Below are 17,225 nucleotides of genomic sequence, written 5' to 3'. Positions count from 1 at the left end.
TTCAAGCATGTCCAAACCCTAATAATCTTTATGGCTGCTTTATCATTGGTGTCCCATTGCTACATTCTGCTCCATGACTATAGGTGTACCATTATCACATTCTGCACTTTGCCCACTGATGTACCAATGCTGCAGTCTGCAGCATTTGCAAGATGCTGTGCAGTAGGATCCTTCAGCAGCATGTTGCAACCTTCCCACTGCCACCACCTCGGGCAACATCATGGGAAATCCCCCATCTCAAGATCCCCTCCTATCCACATCTTATTTGGACGTAGATCCAGTTTGTTTAGGGGCAGAAGAAGAAGTGTCTCGACCCAAAACATCACCTATTCCTTTTCTCCAGAGATGCTGTTCCTCTATAATCTTTGCTTGGGATCACGGTGGTGCATCGGTAGAGTTGCTGCCTTACAGCACCAGAGAGCCGCTTTCAATCCTGACTACAGGTGCTGTCAGTACGGGGTTTGTATGTTCTCCCTGTGACCACGTGGGTTTTCTCCAGTGCTCTGGGTTCCTCCCACACTCCAAAGATGCACAGGTTTGGAGGTTAATCATCATTTCACTCTTTGTTCTTTGGCAGGTGAATTTTGATACATTTTTATGAAGACCATGTCAGCAGGTACGTACACTCAGCGAGCGTCGAATTAAAAAAAATCCTTGAGGATAAAACATTGTCTACATTTTGTTTTGCTTGTTGATATATGATGCGAAAAGCCAGAGAAAAGAGAAGGGGCCGCATTCCTGGTGGAGGGAGGGAAGTGGGAAAGTGTCAGAGAGAGAAAGAGGTGTAGGATTTGGAGGGGCAGGTCAGAAGGAGGTGAGAGGAAGGTAAGGAGCCTGGTGAACATTGAAGCAAATGGGATTCACGGACGGGAAGATTCGAGAATGAAGTGGTCATGAACAACAGTGAATGATGCCGTAAGAAAATCAATGTTAAAGGTCTCAAGGAGTTCACACAGACTGCTCTTCTCTTACTGATAACTTGACAGATTCAGATTCAGATTCAGATTCAATTTTAATTGTCATTGTCAGTGTACAGTACAGAGACAACAAAATGCATTTAGCATCTCCCTGGAAGAGCGACATAGCAAATGATTTGAATAAATAATAATAAGTGTCCGGGGGTGGTGGTGATTGGCAGTCACCGAGGTACGTTGTTGAGTAGAGTGACAGCCGCCGGGAAGAAGCTGTTCCTGGACCTGCTGGTTCGGCAACGGAGAGACCTGTAGCGCCTCCCGGATGGTAGGAGGGTAAACAGTCCATGGTTGGGGTGAGAGCAGACCTTGGCGATGCTGAGCGCCCTCCGCAGACAACGCTTGCTTTGGACCTCTAACCTATCAGGGTGTCACGGTGGCGCAGTGCAATAGCCACTGCCTTACAGCGCCAAAGACCCGGGTTTGATCCTGACTACGGGTGCTTGTCTGTATGTAGTTTGTACGTTCTCCCCGTGACCTGCGTGGGTTTTCTCTGAGATCTTCGAGTTTCCTCCAACACTCCAAATACGTACAGGTTAATTTGCTCGGTATAAACATAGAAACATAGAAAAATAGGTGCAGGAGTAGGCCATTCAGCCCTTTGAGCCAGCACCAACATTCAATATGTTCATGGCTGATCATCTAAAATCAGTACCCCATTCCTGCTTTTTCCCCATATTTGATTCCTTTAGCCCTAAGAGCTAAATCTAACTCTCTCTTGAAAACATCCAGTGAATTGGCCTCCACTGCCTTGTTGTGGCAGTGAATTCCACAGATTCACAACTCTCTGGGTGAAAAGTTTTTCCTCATCTCAGTCCTAAATGGCCTACCCCTTATTCTTAAACTTGGTAACCCTTGGTTCTGGACTTCCCCAACATCGGGAATGTTTTTCCTGCCTCTAGCCTGTCCAATCCTTTAAGAATTTTACATGTTTCTATAAGATCCTCTCTCATCCTTCTAAATTCCAGTGAATACAAGCCCAGTCGAGCCATTCTTTCATCATATCTTAGTCCCGCCATCCCGGGAAATAACCTGGTGAACCTACGCTGCACTCCCTCAATAGCAATAATGTCCTTCCTCAAATTAGGAGTCCAAAATTGCACACAATACTCCAAGTGCAGTCTCACCAGGGCCCTGTACAACTGAAGTAGGACCTCCTTGTTCCTGAAGTCAAATCCTCTTGCAATGAAGACCAACATGCCATTAGCTTTCTTCACTGCCTGCTGCACCTGCATGCTTACTTTCAGTGACTGATGTACAAGCACATACAGGTCTCGTTGCACCTCCCCATTTCCTACTCTCACACCATTCAGATAATAATCTGCTTTCCTGTTCCTGCCACCAAAGTGGATAACTTCACATTTATGCACTTTATACTGCATCTGCCATGTTTCAGCCCACTCACCCAACCTATCCAAGTCACCCTGCAGATTCATAGCATCCTCATCACAGCTCACATTGCCACCAAACTTGTCATCCGCAAACTTGGAGATGATACATTTAATTCCCTCGTCTAAATTGTTAATATATATTGTACATAACTGGGGTCCCAGCATCGAGCCTTGCAGCACCCCACTAGTCACTGCCTGCCATTCTGAAAAGGACCCGTTAATTCCTACTCTTTGATTCCTGTCTGCCAACCAGTTCTCTATCCATGTCAATACCCTCTCCCCAATACCATGTGCTCTCATTTTGCACACTAATCTCTCGCGTGGGACCTTGTTAAAGGCTTTTTGAAAGTCCAAACACACCACATCCACTGGCTCTCCCTTATCCATTCTACTTGTTACATCCTCAAAAAATTCCAGAAGATTAGTCAAACATGATTTCCCCTTCATAAATCCATGCTGACTTTGACTGATCCTGTCACTGCTTTCCAAATGCGCTGCTATAACATCTTTAATAATTGACTCAAGCATCTTCCCCACTACAGATGTAAGGCTAACTGGTCTACAATTCCCCGTTTTCTCTCTCCCTCCTTTCTTAAAAAGTGGAGTTACATTGGCTACCCTCCAGTCCACAGGAACTGATCCAGAGTCGGGAGAACACCAAGGCATCCACGATGTCTAGGGTCACCTCCTGGAGTACTCTGGGATGCAAACCATCAGATCCTGTGCATTTATCTGCCTTCAGTCCCAACAGTTTACCCAACACCATTTCCTGACGAATGTGGATTCCCTTCAGTTCCTCCCTCCCACTAGATCATCAGTCCCCTAGTATTTCTGGGAGATTGTTTGTGTCTTCCTTAGTGAAGCCAGAACCAAAGTACTCGTTTAACTGCTCTGCCATTTCCTTGTTTCCCATTATAAATTCACCTGTCTCTGACTGTAAGGGACCTACATTTCACTAATCTTCACTAATCTTTTCCTTTTTCCATACCTAAAGAAGCTTTTAGTCAGTTTTTATATTCCCCGCAAGCTTTCATTCATGTTCTTTTCACCCCATCTTAATTAACCCCTTTGTCCTCCTCTGTTGAGTTCTAAATTTGTCCTCTGGTTCTCCCAGTCCTCTGGTCTGCTTCTTCCTCTGGCCAATTTATATGCCTCTTCCTAGGATTTAGCACTATCCTTGATTTCCCTCGTTAGCCACAGTTGAGCCGAATTCCCCATTACATATTTTTTTCGCCATACAGGGACGAACAACAGAAGGTTCGAGGCCCCCGGCCACTGGAGGAGAAAGAAGGGGCAGATTGAACTTTTTTTCGCCTTCCATCATAGTGAGGAATGTGGAGGAGTCACTGTGGTGGATGTTGATGTTAAAAGGTTTTTTGTGTGTTCTGTTTCTTTTCATTGGTCTGACTGTATGGCAAATGAAATTCCTTGTATGTTGCAAAACACACTTGGCTAATAATGTATGATTATGATTATTATTATGAATTTTTGGAGTTCATCCATGCGGTCTTTAAATCTTTGCCATTGTATCTCTACCACCAACCCTTTAAGTATAATTTGCCAGTCTATCCTAGCCAAATCCCATCTCATACCTTCAAAGTCTCCTTTCGTTCAGGACTCTAGTCTCTGAATTAACCATGTAACTCTCCATCCGAATGCAGAATTCCACCATATTATGGTCACTTTTGCCCAAGGGGCTCTGCACAACAAGATCGCTAACTAATCCTTCCTCATTACACAATACTCAGTCTACGATGGCCTGCCCTCTAGTCGGTTCTTCTACATATTGGTTTAAAAAGCCATCCCATATACATTCCAGGAAATCCTCCTCCTCAGCACTGCTACCAATTTGGTTGGCCCAATCTATATGTAGATTTAAATCATTAAAATGTAAAATTGTCCCTAGTGTGTGTAGGGTAGTGTTAGTGTGTGGAGATCGCTGGTTGGTGCAGACTCGGTGGGCCGAAGGGCCTGTTTCTGCGCTGTATCTCCATACTAAACTAAACCACAGGTGCCGAGTGTCCACATTGTCTGAGAAGCTCTGACGGTTCACCATAATTAGCACCAGAAAACACAAAGCCCGATTTGACAAGTTTGATCATGAAATCCCGAGCTAGATGGGCACAAGATGCTCTTGAATTGGAAACTCCATTGTGCCTCAATAGTAAATAATCATCACAACAGGCCCCCACACCAGAATACGCGTACCCTAAATAAAGAATGGCCAGAGAAGTCCAGCATTTTGTTGATAATGATTACATTTGCAGATTATTCAGAGCCTTCAAGGCTATTTAAGCACAAAGCAACCAAGGCCACCCCATCCCAACATTGCATTAGAATCGAGAATGCAGGTGAACAAATCAAGATGAGAGAGGCAGGCAGCCATGACTCTGACCTTGATTTCCATCCCTAGGCACAATATCTGGTTCATTCCGTCCTACTGTAGCACGGAAGGAATAACGTTCTAGCCTCCCCATCCTTTCCCTATAACTCAGGTGCATGCATCCTGGCAACATCCTTGCAACTTTCTCTGCATTCTTTCCAACTTAATGTCATCTTTCACCCAGCAGGGTGACCAAATTGAACAATGCACTCCATGGACAGCCTCAGTAATATTGTCCTTCAAACTGAATGTCACCTATTCCTTTTCTCCAGGGATGCTGCCTGACCCATTAAGTTACTCCATCACTTTGTGTCTCTTCAATTTTTGCAAGTTCCTGTCTATTACCTTCAAAGTTGGATTTGCCCTAATTTAGAACTTTAGGTGGACCTGTCTCCTCCTTATACAATACTAATTTAAAGCTGATAGAATTGTGGTCACTGGTCCTAAAGTATACGCCGAGGAAACAATTCAAGTGTGTTCTCATGGACTTTGAGGAAAAGCGTAACATGCCCATTGAGGCTTGTGGCTCCCTTAGCCCATGTCTGCTCAAAGTGAAAAAGGGGGCAGAGCACTGAGAATCTCACATCAAAAGCAAGGGGCCACAGAGGCCCAGTGTAAACAGCAGCAGGAGAGTCCCATCTCCCACCCATCCATCCCATCAAGCACCTTCTGTCAGAGTCCCAATTGCACATTAGCAGCATCAGCCATCGTGGAGCCCAGGAAATCGATATAACATCCTCAACCTTTTTTTGGGGGTCGCACGGTGGCGCAACAGTCGAGTTGCTCTCTTATTGCACAAGAGACATGGTTCTATCCTGACTATGGGTGCTGTCTCTATGGAGTTTGTCTGTTCTCCCTGTGGGTTTTCTCCAGGTGCTCTGGTTTCCTTCCGTACACCAAGGACATGCAGGTTTGTAGGTTAATTGGCTTCTGTGGCAGGTATATCTCCACTTTTTTCTTTCTTATTTTTTTCCTTTCTTTTTTTTTTGCCTTGTCCTCTCTTCCATCTTTATTCACTCTTTGGCCAGGCTACTTTGGTAGTCTAGGGGTCCTATCTATGGCCACGCTACTTTGGTCGTCTAGGGGTCCTATCTTTGGCCACGCTACTTTGCTAGTCTAGGGGTCCTATCTATGGCCACGCTACTTTGCTAGTCTAGGGGTCCTATCTATGGCCACGCTACTTTGCTAGTCTAGGGGTCCTATCTATGGCCACGCTACTTTGCTAGTCTAGGGGTCCTATCTATGGCCACGCTACTTTGCTAGTCTAGGGGTCCTATCTTTGGCCACGCTACTTTGCTAGTCTAGGGGTCGTATCTTTTCACCTTTCACTTTTTCTCTTTCTTATTCTTTCTCTTTTCTTTTTCCTTATTTTCAAGTTAAAAGGTTAAAATTGAAGCTATACAATAATTGTATAATTTTATATGCCGAATGTTTAAAATAAAAAAAAAACAAAAAAAAAACTTGTCTTCTGTGACATGTAAATTGCCCCTAGTATGTAGAATAGTACTAGTGTATGAGGTGATCGCTGGCCTGCACGAACTCCGTGGGCCAAAGGGCCTGCTTCCGCGCTGTATCTCTAAAATCTAAAGTATAAAGGCCTGAGAGACTGCCTTCCTTATTTCAGTCCTGAATTTCAAATTTCTTACTGGAAATTCAAACCTCTAGTTTAAAGGATGTCATGAAATAAATATTTTTATATATACCTATTAGGGTAATAAAAATGGTGTTCTGAAGGTTGTAATGTGATTTTGTTTTCTGCTGTTTGGCGATCCATACATCTTCCCCACCAGGTGGCAATGCACCACAGTATTTAAGATGTGGAAGTTTAGCTTCCCACACTGTCAGTACAAAACCTGAGAACAGTGCAAACGAAAGTGGTGCAAAGAGAAGAAACTGGCTCAAACAGCATCAGGTTTGGGGCGGCACATTGGTAGAGTTGTTGCCTTACAGAGCCTGGGAACCCGGTCCGTTCCTGAGTACGGAGTTTGGGACGTTTTCCCTGTGACCTGCATGGGTTTTCTCTGGGTGCTCCAGTTTCCTCCCACACTGGTCACGGCACAGAGGGTTCAGTCACTGCATAAACTCAGACTGGACAACAACATGACCTCCTCACCTGACGATATTACGTTCCACATCTACGAACTGGTAAAGCAGAACAGACAGGGATCAGCAGGCCTCAATATACAATTCAGATCATACCCTTCAGATGACCGTCTATATATAGTTAGACACCTGTCATTATACATAGAGAAAACAAAAATCCTAAGAGGCAATGAGAAGGGACTGCTGATCAGCCATAAGCAACCTCACAAAAGAGTGACGGTCCAGACCATCTCGAGATGGCTGAAACAGGTGCTGACACAGGCTGGGGTGGATACTAACGTTTTTAAATCTCATTCCACCAGGGCTGCAGCTACATCGGCAGCAGTACAACTGGATGTGCCCATGGACCAAGTCCTCGAAGCAGCAGGATGGTCAGGGGAAAGAACTTTCCAGTTATTTTACAATAAACCAGTGATGAAATCTGGAACATTTGCAGAAAAAATTTTAAGTTCTGTAAATTAATTAAACCCATAAAAGGAGTTATAATTTGTGTTAATAAATTTTATGATTTCAATGACGAATCATGTCCAAATTATGTTAACACTATTCCTCCCACAGTCAAGGCAGACGAGATGCATGGACTCGTTTCCACGGCATGAAATCACAGAGCTTTAAAATCTTCACGTAGTCACTCACGTGACTCCGAAGTAAAATAGTAAGATTAAACGAGCTTACCAGTTTGAAGTTTGATCTGTATTTTATTAGGAGTTACGATGAGGGATTACGTGCCCTCCGCTCCCACCCTGATCATATACTTAACTGGTATCTCTTCTCTAATCTTACTATGTTTAGTCATTACAGTTATCTGTGATTTCACACCGCTGCTTTGAAGAATGACACGCATGCGTCCTGGCGGGGTTCTTCACGTAATCCCTCATCGTAACTCCTCATAAAATACAGATCAAACTTCAAACTGGTAAGTTCTCGTTTAATCTTACTATTTAATGGTGCACTCAAAATAATGCTGGATGATATTGAAGGAAATATAATTTGCTGGGTTATGGGCAGAGGCAGTGAAGAGGGACTCGTTGAATTTTCTTCCAGTCAGCGGGAGCTCACAGGCCACAGATTGTCCTCCCAAGCTGCAAATGTTTATGATTATTTGGGTGATGATTTTTTTCATGGATTCCCATTGAATTTACTTGCAATAGATATTATAACTTTATATTTATATGCAATTAGTTTCCACATTTTCTCTGACAAAATGAACCTCTTCCGCTGAACGTGTTTCTACCCATTCAGTCTTTCTTAATAATGTATCTGGTAATCATGATATTGGCCTGAGGAATCATCCTGTAATGGCTACATCCAGTAATGGCTAATCACTCTTTTTGAAAGATGGAAGCTCAAAACTGTCATAAAGTACGCTGGGTTATACAACCAAGATTCTATACATACACACAAAGTGCTGGAATTACTGGTAGGTCAGGCAGCATCTCTGGAGAATGTGTATAGGTGTTGTTTCGTTCCTTCAGAGTAAAGAAGGGTCCTGACCCAAAATGTTAACTATCTATTTTTTCCAGAGATGCTTCCTGACCCGCTGACTTACTCCAGCATTTTGAGTCTATCTTTGGTAGAAACAAGCACCTGCGGTTCCTTTTTAGTACCAAATTCGATATAAATTATAATAAATTTAACCAAGATTCTTGGTTGGCAGTTGAGGCAGATACAATAGTATCAATAATGGTATACATGGGGCTTTTGGATTGGCATATGCATATGCAGGGAATGGAGGGATATGGATTAAGTGCAGGTGGATAAGAGTGGTCGGGTGTTCGGTACAGATATTGTGGGGTGAAGGGCCTGTTCTTATACTGTAACTCTTGCTGTCCCTCTTTCCGTCTCGCCCCCATCCAGGGCCTCTGACTGGTTACCCTGCCCTCCTGATTAAATTTGACTGTTTGTATGCCTCATTGTCACCTTCCCCTCAGCTAACAAAGAACCATTCTAAATGTAGCTGAAGAAGGGTTTCGGCCCGAAACGTTACCTATTTCCTTCGCTCCATAGATGCAGCTGCACCCGCTGAGTTTCTCCAGCATTTTTGTGTACCTCCGATTTTCCAGCATCTGCAGTTCCTTCTTGAAAACATCATATGCTTTGATCTATCGTATTCACACCTTACCCTTCCATATCTCGAGACTCTCTCTCCCCCCACTCTCAGTCTGAAGAAGGGTCTCGACCCAAACGTCACCTATTCCTTTTCTCCAGAGATCCTGCCTGTCCCGCTGAGTTACTTCACTATTTTAAGTTTCCATCTGTAGCTCTTTCCTACACAATCTTGGTCTATGCTATACAAACTTTTTTTTTAAATTATTTTTATTAGTAGCTTAAACACATAATAGCAACATGGTTTGTTTATCAATTACATTCATACACAGATTCTGTTCTTTTTATAGACTTTTTTTAAATGATAGAACTGAAAAGAAAGATCTATAAACTAATTGAAAGGAAGGGATAAAGAGAAAAAAAAAGTAGAGAAAGAAAAAACAAAAAAAAACCCAAAGGAAATTCCCAATAACAGTTTTGGAGATAGATCCGTAGATTATAAGGCGTAGTTATTCATCCAATCCTCAGCTCGGGTTTTAGTCCAGCTTCTCTGTTGAACCAGTTTACCTCTATAAAAAAAATCAATACATGGAGACCATATTCTAACAAATAATTCTGGTTTGCCAACTAAGACAAGTCTAATTTTTTTCCAATTGTAAGGTCTCAGACATTTCTGTAATCCACATTTTAATTGTGGGGGTTGTTGGATTTTTCCAAAATCTTAGTATTAATTTTTTCCCAGTAATTGTACTGTAATCAAGAATTTTTTTTTGATTTGTTGTAAGTTTTATACTTTGTTCTGGTATTCCCAAAATATGCTATACAAACTTAATATAACTTCCCTGCTTCACCAGAAATGAACCTGTAGATATTTTATTTAATGGCTTTCTAAAAATAAGGTCCACGTCACACCGTTCAAGGCCTTTCACACAAATCATGTTTATGATTTGTTTCCACATCCCTAGATCGACTGGTTCCTCTCCATCAGTGAGATTCTTGATGAGTTAATCTAATATTATCCAAGGTGGAAACATTCCAAGCATTTCCCCAGGGATGTTAAATTTACTAAAGACGCCATTTTGTTTTTGTCATGCGATCTATTCTTAGGGGAAGCTTCATTGTACCATTTCCTGTTTTGGGAGTGACCAACTTAAAATTGGTTTTAAAAGAAACTTTTTTTTTACACATTACTCATAATAGTGGATAAATATGTCTTACTATATAAGTGGTAAAAGGAAACAGTTGGGAGAGAACATTCTGTCCACCAGAGAAACAATGTGCACTACTTTTGTTTTCCATTTTCTCTGCTTTCTCGAAGGCTTAGATTGGTTGGGGTATGGGGATGAGCCATTTCTCCCAGTCTCATCTGCCTGATCTCCGAACGGAATTCTTCACAGACGAATCAGCTCTCATCCTACCCAACCCCAATCCCAATCTTGCCCTCATATAATCATCACATCAATACCCAGGGTTACCACCAGGGGTCAGTAACAAGCAACCAAAATACAACCATCAAGACACACAAGAAACTGCAGATGCTGGAACTTTGACCAAATAACAAACCCCTGGAGGAACTGCCTTACAGCGCCAGAGACCTGGATTTGATCCTGACTGGTGCTTCTCTGTATGGAGATTGTACGTTCTCCCCATGACCTGCGTGGGTTTTCTCTGAGATCTTCGAGTTTCCTCCAACACTCCAAATAGAAACATAGAAACATAGAAAATAGGTGCAGGAGTAGGCTATTCGGCCCTTTGAGCTGTATGGCCTACTCCCGCACCTATTTTATATGTTTCTACGTACAGATTTGTAGGTTTCATGTGAAGAAAAACTGGATAGACTTGGTTTGTACTCGCTAGAATTTAGAAGATTGAGGGGGGATCTTAAAGAAACTTACAAAATTCTTAAGGGGTTGGACAGGCTAGATGCAGGAAGATTGTTCCCGATGTTGGGGAAGTCCAGGACAAGGACAAGAGAGTGCAAATGGTGGAATCTGATAAGAAAGTTGGGAGTGAAATGTCGAAGTAGACGGACGTTATTTTAGAGTAGAATCCAAAGTAGTAGATGAGGTTCAAGGGAATCTAGAGTCATAGAGTCTTACAATGTGGAAGCAGGCTCTTCAGCCTAACTTGCTCACACTGGCCAACATGTCCATTCACTTCTACACTAGTCCCACCTGTTAATTATTCTGCTATTGTCAGAAACTCAGTTTAAATGTTGTAAACAGTAACATGTTCTTTTGCACAACATGGAAAACTATCCCTTATAATTACGCTTTTTACCACAGGTTGCAGTAGCAAGCAAAGTTTTACTGTAAGCTTGAGGTTAATGAACAGTGTTGTAGGAAAAAGGGAAATAATTAAATGAAAAATAACCAACGTCCCTCTGGATGTTTCATCAGCCAAGTTGTTACCCAATACTGCAATGGAGCTGTTGACTAATTATGGTAATAAATCTCTTAATTACTCTTCAATAGACACGGACAAGGCACGTGGGAATTGTTAGTAGAGGAGCGCTTTGTGAATCATTGGCTAATATTCACTGCCGACTGCAAACAAAGAAATCTAGCCCCTTGGGTCTATGTCAGCTCCCAGTTGAGTGAATCCCATCAAAGTCCGTGCCTCCCACCTCCCTCCACTTTCCTCATTTCTCTGCAACCCTGCCACATGATTTTCCTCTTGACTTTTAATCTTTTTTACCCCTTAACTTGGTCAACTGCTCAATAAATATCACGTTCATAAGTCATAAGAGCAGAATTAGGCCATTCGGCCCATCAAGTCTACACTGCCATTCAATCATGGCTGATCTATTTTTCCCTCAGGTTCTCCCATAATCCTCGACACCCATACTAATCAAGAATCTGTCAATCTCCACCTTAAAAATACCCAGTCATTCCAATGCTCTTTTACCACGTTAGCTACCAAATTTCCGGCTTGAATTTCAATGAATCAATATCATCTCTCACAAGTATATTACTGAGATTGGAGATAATATTTCAGCAAGTTGCCAACATCTATACATTTAGAATTCACACCAATCCATCCCTAGACTGCACCTCTGTCTTCTTGGAAAAGCAGACTATTATCTAAATGGTGGTTATGGGACAAATACTCGACCTGGGTATCATGGTAGCTGGTCATTTTAGGTAGGCATTCAGGCAGTAAAGAAAAAATGTTAGCTTCATTGCATCATTTTTGAGTATAGGAGCAGGGAGGTTCTACTTCTTGTACAGGGTCTGGTGAGGAAGGAGTATTGTGTACAGTTTTGGTCTCCAAATCTGAGGAAGGACAGCCATAGAGGGAGTACAGAGACGGTTCACCAGACTGATTCCTGGGATGTCAGGACTTTCATATGAAGAAAGACTGGATAGACTCGGCTTGTACTCGCTAGAATTTAGAAGATTGAGGGGGGATCTTATAGAAACGTACAAAATCCTTAAGGGGTTGGACAGGCTAGATGCAGGAAGATTGTTCCCGATGTTAGGGAAGTCCAGGACAAGGGGTCACAGCTTAAGGAGAAGGGGGAAATCCTTTAAAACCGAGATGGGAAGAACTTTTTTCACACAGAGAGTGGTGAATCTCTGGAACTCTCTGCCACAGAGGGTAGTTGAGGCCAGTTCATTGGCTATATTTAAGAGGGAGTTAGATGTGGCCCTTGTGGCTAAGGGGATCAGGGGGTATGGAGAGAAGGCAGGTACGGGATACTGAGTTGGATGATCAGCCATGATCATATTGAATGGCGGTGCAGGCTCGAAGGGCCGAATGGCCTACTCCTGCACCTAATTTCTATGTTTCTATGTTTCTATGTTTTTGCGTATGGCATGCACAGCCTAAAGTTGTAGGACAACTTGTTCTATTTGATCTTATTTGATTGTGCACGCCATTCGTCGAAAAAGGGCGGACCACGTGAAGGTTGCAATCTTCCACGCCGAAACATCAACCATTCCTTCTCTCCAGAGATGCTGCGTGTCTGCCGAGTTACTCCTGTATTTTGTGTCTATCTTCAATTTAAACCAACATCTGCAGTTCCTTCCGACAGATTAATTAGGTCTGCAGCTTGCTACTTTTCATTCACCTCTTTTTTTGAATAGGGGCATTGCATCTGCAGTTTTCCAATTGCTAGCACCACTCAAGAAACTGGGATATTTTAGAAAATTACCATAAATATCATAAACTGGGTAAATATCATAAACTGGATATTCAAATGACGTCACGCGCTCCAGATGGCTGTACTGACACATGAAGACACGTGATGACGTGCGCAACCATCCCGCATCAGTCACTACCGGCCTGTCGCATAAATGACAGCCAAGAGGGACAGGCCCTTAAGGTGTGGCAGATGCATGGGTTTGATTGGATTGCTGCAAAAGGATTGTAAATAATGTTGCAAGATAGTTGCCCTGCTGTTTGGTGATTGGTCAAAGTGTGAAGCCCTGGCTGAATTGTTTGTACTGCCAGGGTAAATGTTGCATTAATCAGTTAACTAGCTTCCTTCCAGAAGCTTCAGGAGCAACATTGTTTGGGACCCTATGTAATTGGGTTGGGGGACTGTCAATAATACTTTAATGTAATCAATATGTGTAATTGGTTTGTAAGGGCAACGACCCCTATGTAGTTCGGCCCCTCAAGGTTCTTTGGCCTATAAAAGGTGGCCCTCATTTGGATCGGTGTCGATCTTCAGGTAGGGCATTTGGGACTGCGTAACCTTTTGGTAGTGTCTGCTTGCACGAGGCTGAAGGGTTTGGCCAGGCAGAGACAAGGATCAAACCCATGGTGGTTTAGGTAACGTATAGGGGGATTTGATGTTCGCTCAAAAATAACGTTTATTTGTTCCAGTGCTTGATAGTGTTTTGACTGAACTAGTGAACCTCAGAGGGGTTGGCTTTAGGAGCGTATTTACATAGCGAGAATTCTCGAGCCGTAGGTGGGTCGCCAGGAGGTCGAAGGTTCTTGTAGGTTGTAGCCGGTGTTGACCGGTGAATTTCATGGACTCATTGGGGTAAAAAAAGGTAAGCATTAGTTTTCAGAACCAAGGATAACCGGCCGGTAATGTTAAATGTGTGCAGAGCTTCACAGCCGTGTATCTCCGGTTTCTTAAAAGTTGTCTCCACTCCCTCTCCCCCCCCCCCCCCCTTTTTAAAGGACTTACCGTACACTGTGCTTTAACCGTCTTTTTACAGCACCAATCTTCCTGTTCATCGGGGTGTGTGTGTGTTTCACTTTGGCTTTGCACCGTTTTAGACAGCGCTCCCCCCGCTTGCCCTGTCCCCTGCCTGCATAACGGGCTGGTGAAGGAAGCGGTCGGGGTATGTGTGTGTGGCTGTTTTGCAAGCAACTGCCGGCAACTTAATCGCCTAAATGGGACAGGCCCATAAGTAATCAAGAATCAGTCAATCTCCAAATTAAAAATATCCATTGACTTGGCTGTGGTAATGAATTCCACAGATTCAGCAGCCAGTCTAAAAATCCCTCCTCATCTCATAGAAAATCCCTCCTCATCTCATAGAGTAGGCCATTCGTCCCTTCGAGCCAGCACCACCATTCAATATCATCATGGCTGATCATCCAAAATTAATTCCCCCGTTCCGGCTTTTTCCCCATATCCACAACTCTCTGGGTGAAAAGGTTTTTCCTCATCGCAGTCCTAAATAGCCTACCCCTTATTCTTAAACTGTGACCCCTGGTTCTGGACTCCCCCAACATTGGGAACGGGAACATTTTTTCTGCATCTACCCTGTCCAATGCTCTAAGAATTTTATATGTTTCTATAAGATCATCCTTCTAAATTCCAGCAAATATAAGACCAGTCGACCTCTTCTTTAATCACACGTCAGTCCCACCATCCCAGGAATTAACCTGGTGAACCTACGTCGCACTACCTCAATAGCAAGGATGTCCTTCCTCAAATTAGGAGACCAAAATTGGACACAATACAGGGCCCTGTACAACTGCAGTAGGACCTCCTTGCTACTGAAGTCAAATTCTCTCGCAATAAAGGCCAACATGCCATTAGCTTTCTTCACTGCCTGCTGTACTTGCATGCTTACTTTCAGTGACTGATGTACAAGCACACCCAGATCTCGTTGCACCCCCCCCTTTCCTAATTTGACACCTTTCAGATAACAATCTACCTTCCAGTTCGTGCCACCAAAGTGAATAAGCTCACATTTATCCACATTATACTGCATCTGCCCACTCACCCAACCTATCCACATCACCCTGCAGCCTCATCGCAGCTCACACTGCCACCCAGCTTTGTGTCAACCACAAACTTGGAGATGTTACATTTAATTTCGTCTAAATCGTTGATATATGTTGTAAAAATCTGGGGTCCCAAGTGCATGGTGGTGCAATGGTAGAGTTGCTGCCTTACAGCGCCGGAGACCCGGGTTCGATCCCGACTAGGCGTGCGGTCTATACGGAGTTTGTACATTCTCCCCTTTACCACGTGGGTTTCCTCCCACACTCCAAAGATGTACAGGTTTGTAGGTTAATTGGCTTGGATTTGTACACTTGCTATAAGTGTAAATTGTCCCTAGTGTGTCTAGGCTTGTGTTAATGTGCGGGGATCGCTGGTTGCTGCGGACTGGGTGGGCCGACGGGCCCGTTTCCACGCTATATCTCTAAAACTAAAAACCACACAAACATCTAATGCTGGCGTTCTTGTCATGGGTTGTTCTGCTCCATGTGGCTGCAGTATTAATTTTGCTCCTGTCTTCTCAGACATACAGTGCAGCCAGACTTCAAATACGAACTTTAAAAGGGCACAATAACCTAGTCCTAATCTAAGACATCCAATATAGAGAGGATCAAGCCACATAAGGCTGGGTGTAATTCTCTTGGCCAAATTGGCCACCGAATAATGAACGGCCTGGATTGAGTGGATGTGGAGAGGATGTTTACACTATTGGGAGAGTGTAGAACCAGAGGCCATAGCCTCAGAATACAAGGACGTATATTTAGAAAGGAGACGAGGAGGAATTCCTTTAGTCAGAGGGTGGTGAATCTGTGGAATTCATTGCCACGGAAGGCTGTGGAGGCCTAGTCAATTGCTATTTTTACAACAGAGATTGACAGATTGTTGATTAGTACGGATGTCAGGGGTTATGGGGAGAATGGGGTTAAGAGGGAAAGACAGATCAGTCATGATTGAATGGCGGAGTAGACTTGATGGGCCGAATGGCCTAATTCTGCTCCTAGAGCTTATGAACTGCGATGGTCAAACTGCAACAACTGCTAATATCGGGAGGAAATGACACATCAGATCCTGACATGATCCCATTGGTTACCGGGACATATTGGTCGGCATGATCAGGTTGGGCCGAAGGGCCTGTTTCTACATTGTTTGACTCTGCCTCTGTGACAGCTGAAGGAGTGAAGTGCATTGACTTTGCATTACTAAATGGATATTCTGGAGGCATCACTGGTTGCATCACATACTCTAGGCGGCTACAAATTGCATCCAATCTGTCAGTTATCCAATTCCTAAAGAAGTCTACTTACTCTCCCAAAAAAAGGGTCATATTACTCAAGATTTATAACTGCACATTTTCTGTAGAAGATTCTATTGGGCGCCTAGAATGACTAATCGTGGCAGCAGAAAAAGCCAGAGGCGACGTTCTTAACAACTAGTGAGCATTACAGGCAAAGCAGCCTGGCTCAAGACTTGGCTGCAATAGATCATAAGATGCCCCACAGAATCTCTATGAAGTGTATTTCACCAGGGCGGCACAGCTGTGGAGTTGCAGCCTGACAGCACCAGGGACCCGGGTTCGATCCCCACTACAGGTGCTGTCCGTAAGGAGTTTGCACGTTCTCCCCATGACCTGCGTGGGCTTTCCCTGGGATACCCTCCATGTCCCGAGTTTCACTGTAGACATGCGAGAGAGGTTGGAAGGATCGTGGGGCCAGTGACAGAAGATCAGTGTCATTGACTTCACAGATTTGGTATTTACTGCAACACTCTACTAAAAAGAGCAAGGAAACATAACCATATTTTTATTTCCCTAAATTGATTATAAAGAGAGCTCACACACTTTAAAAACAAAAAAGACCCATGTGATCCAAGTCCCAATTCCTTTGATAGACACCAAATGCTGGAGTAACCCAACAGTCCAGGCAGCATTTCTGGAGAAAAGGAATTGGTTGCGTTTCAATCTGTATAAGGGTCTCGTCCCAAAACGTCACCTATTCCTTTTCTCCAGAGATGCTGCCTGCCTTGCTTACTCCAGCTTTTTGTGCTTATCTTATGTTAATTGTTGTATAGGGCTCTGGTGAGACCACAGGTACACAAAAATGCTGGAGAAACTCAGCGGGTGCAGCAGCATCTATGGA

Source organism: Leucoraja erinacea, chromosome 12 (genome assembly GCF_028641065.1).
Source record: "Leucoraja erinacea ecotype New England chromosome 12, Leri_hhj_1, whole genome shotgun sequence".
In the NCBI taxonomy this organism is placed as follows: Eukaryota; Metazoa; Chordata; class Chondrichthyes; order Rajiformes; family Rajidae; genus Leucoraja; species Leucoraja erinaceus.
The sequence above is the reverse complement of the archived record's forward strand: the minus strand, read 5'-3'. Positions refer to the sequence as shown.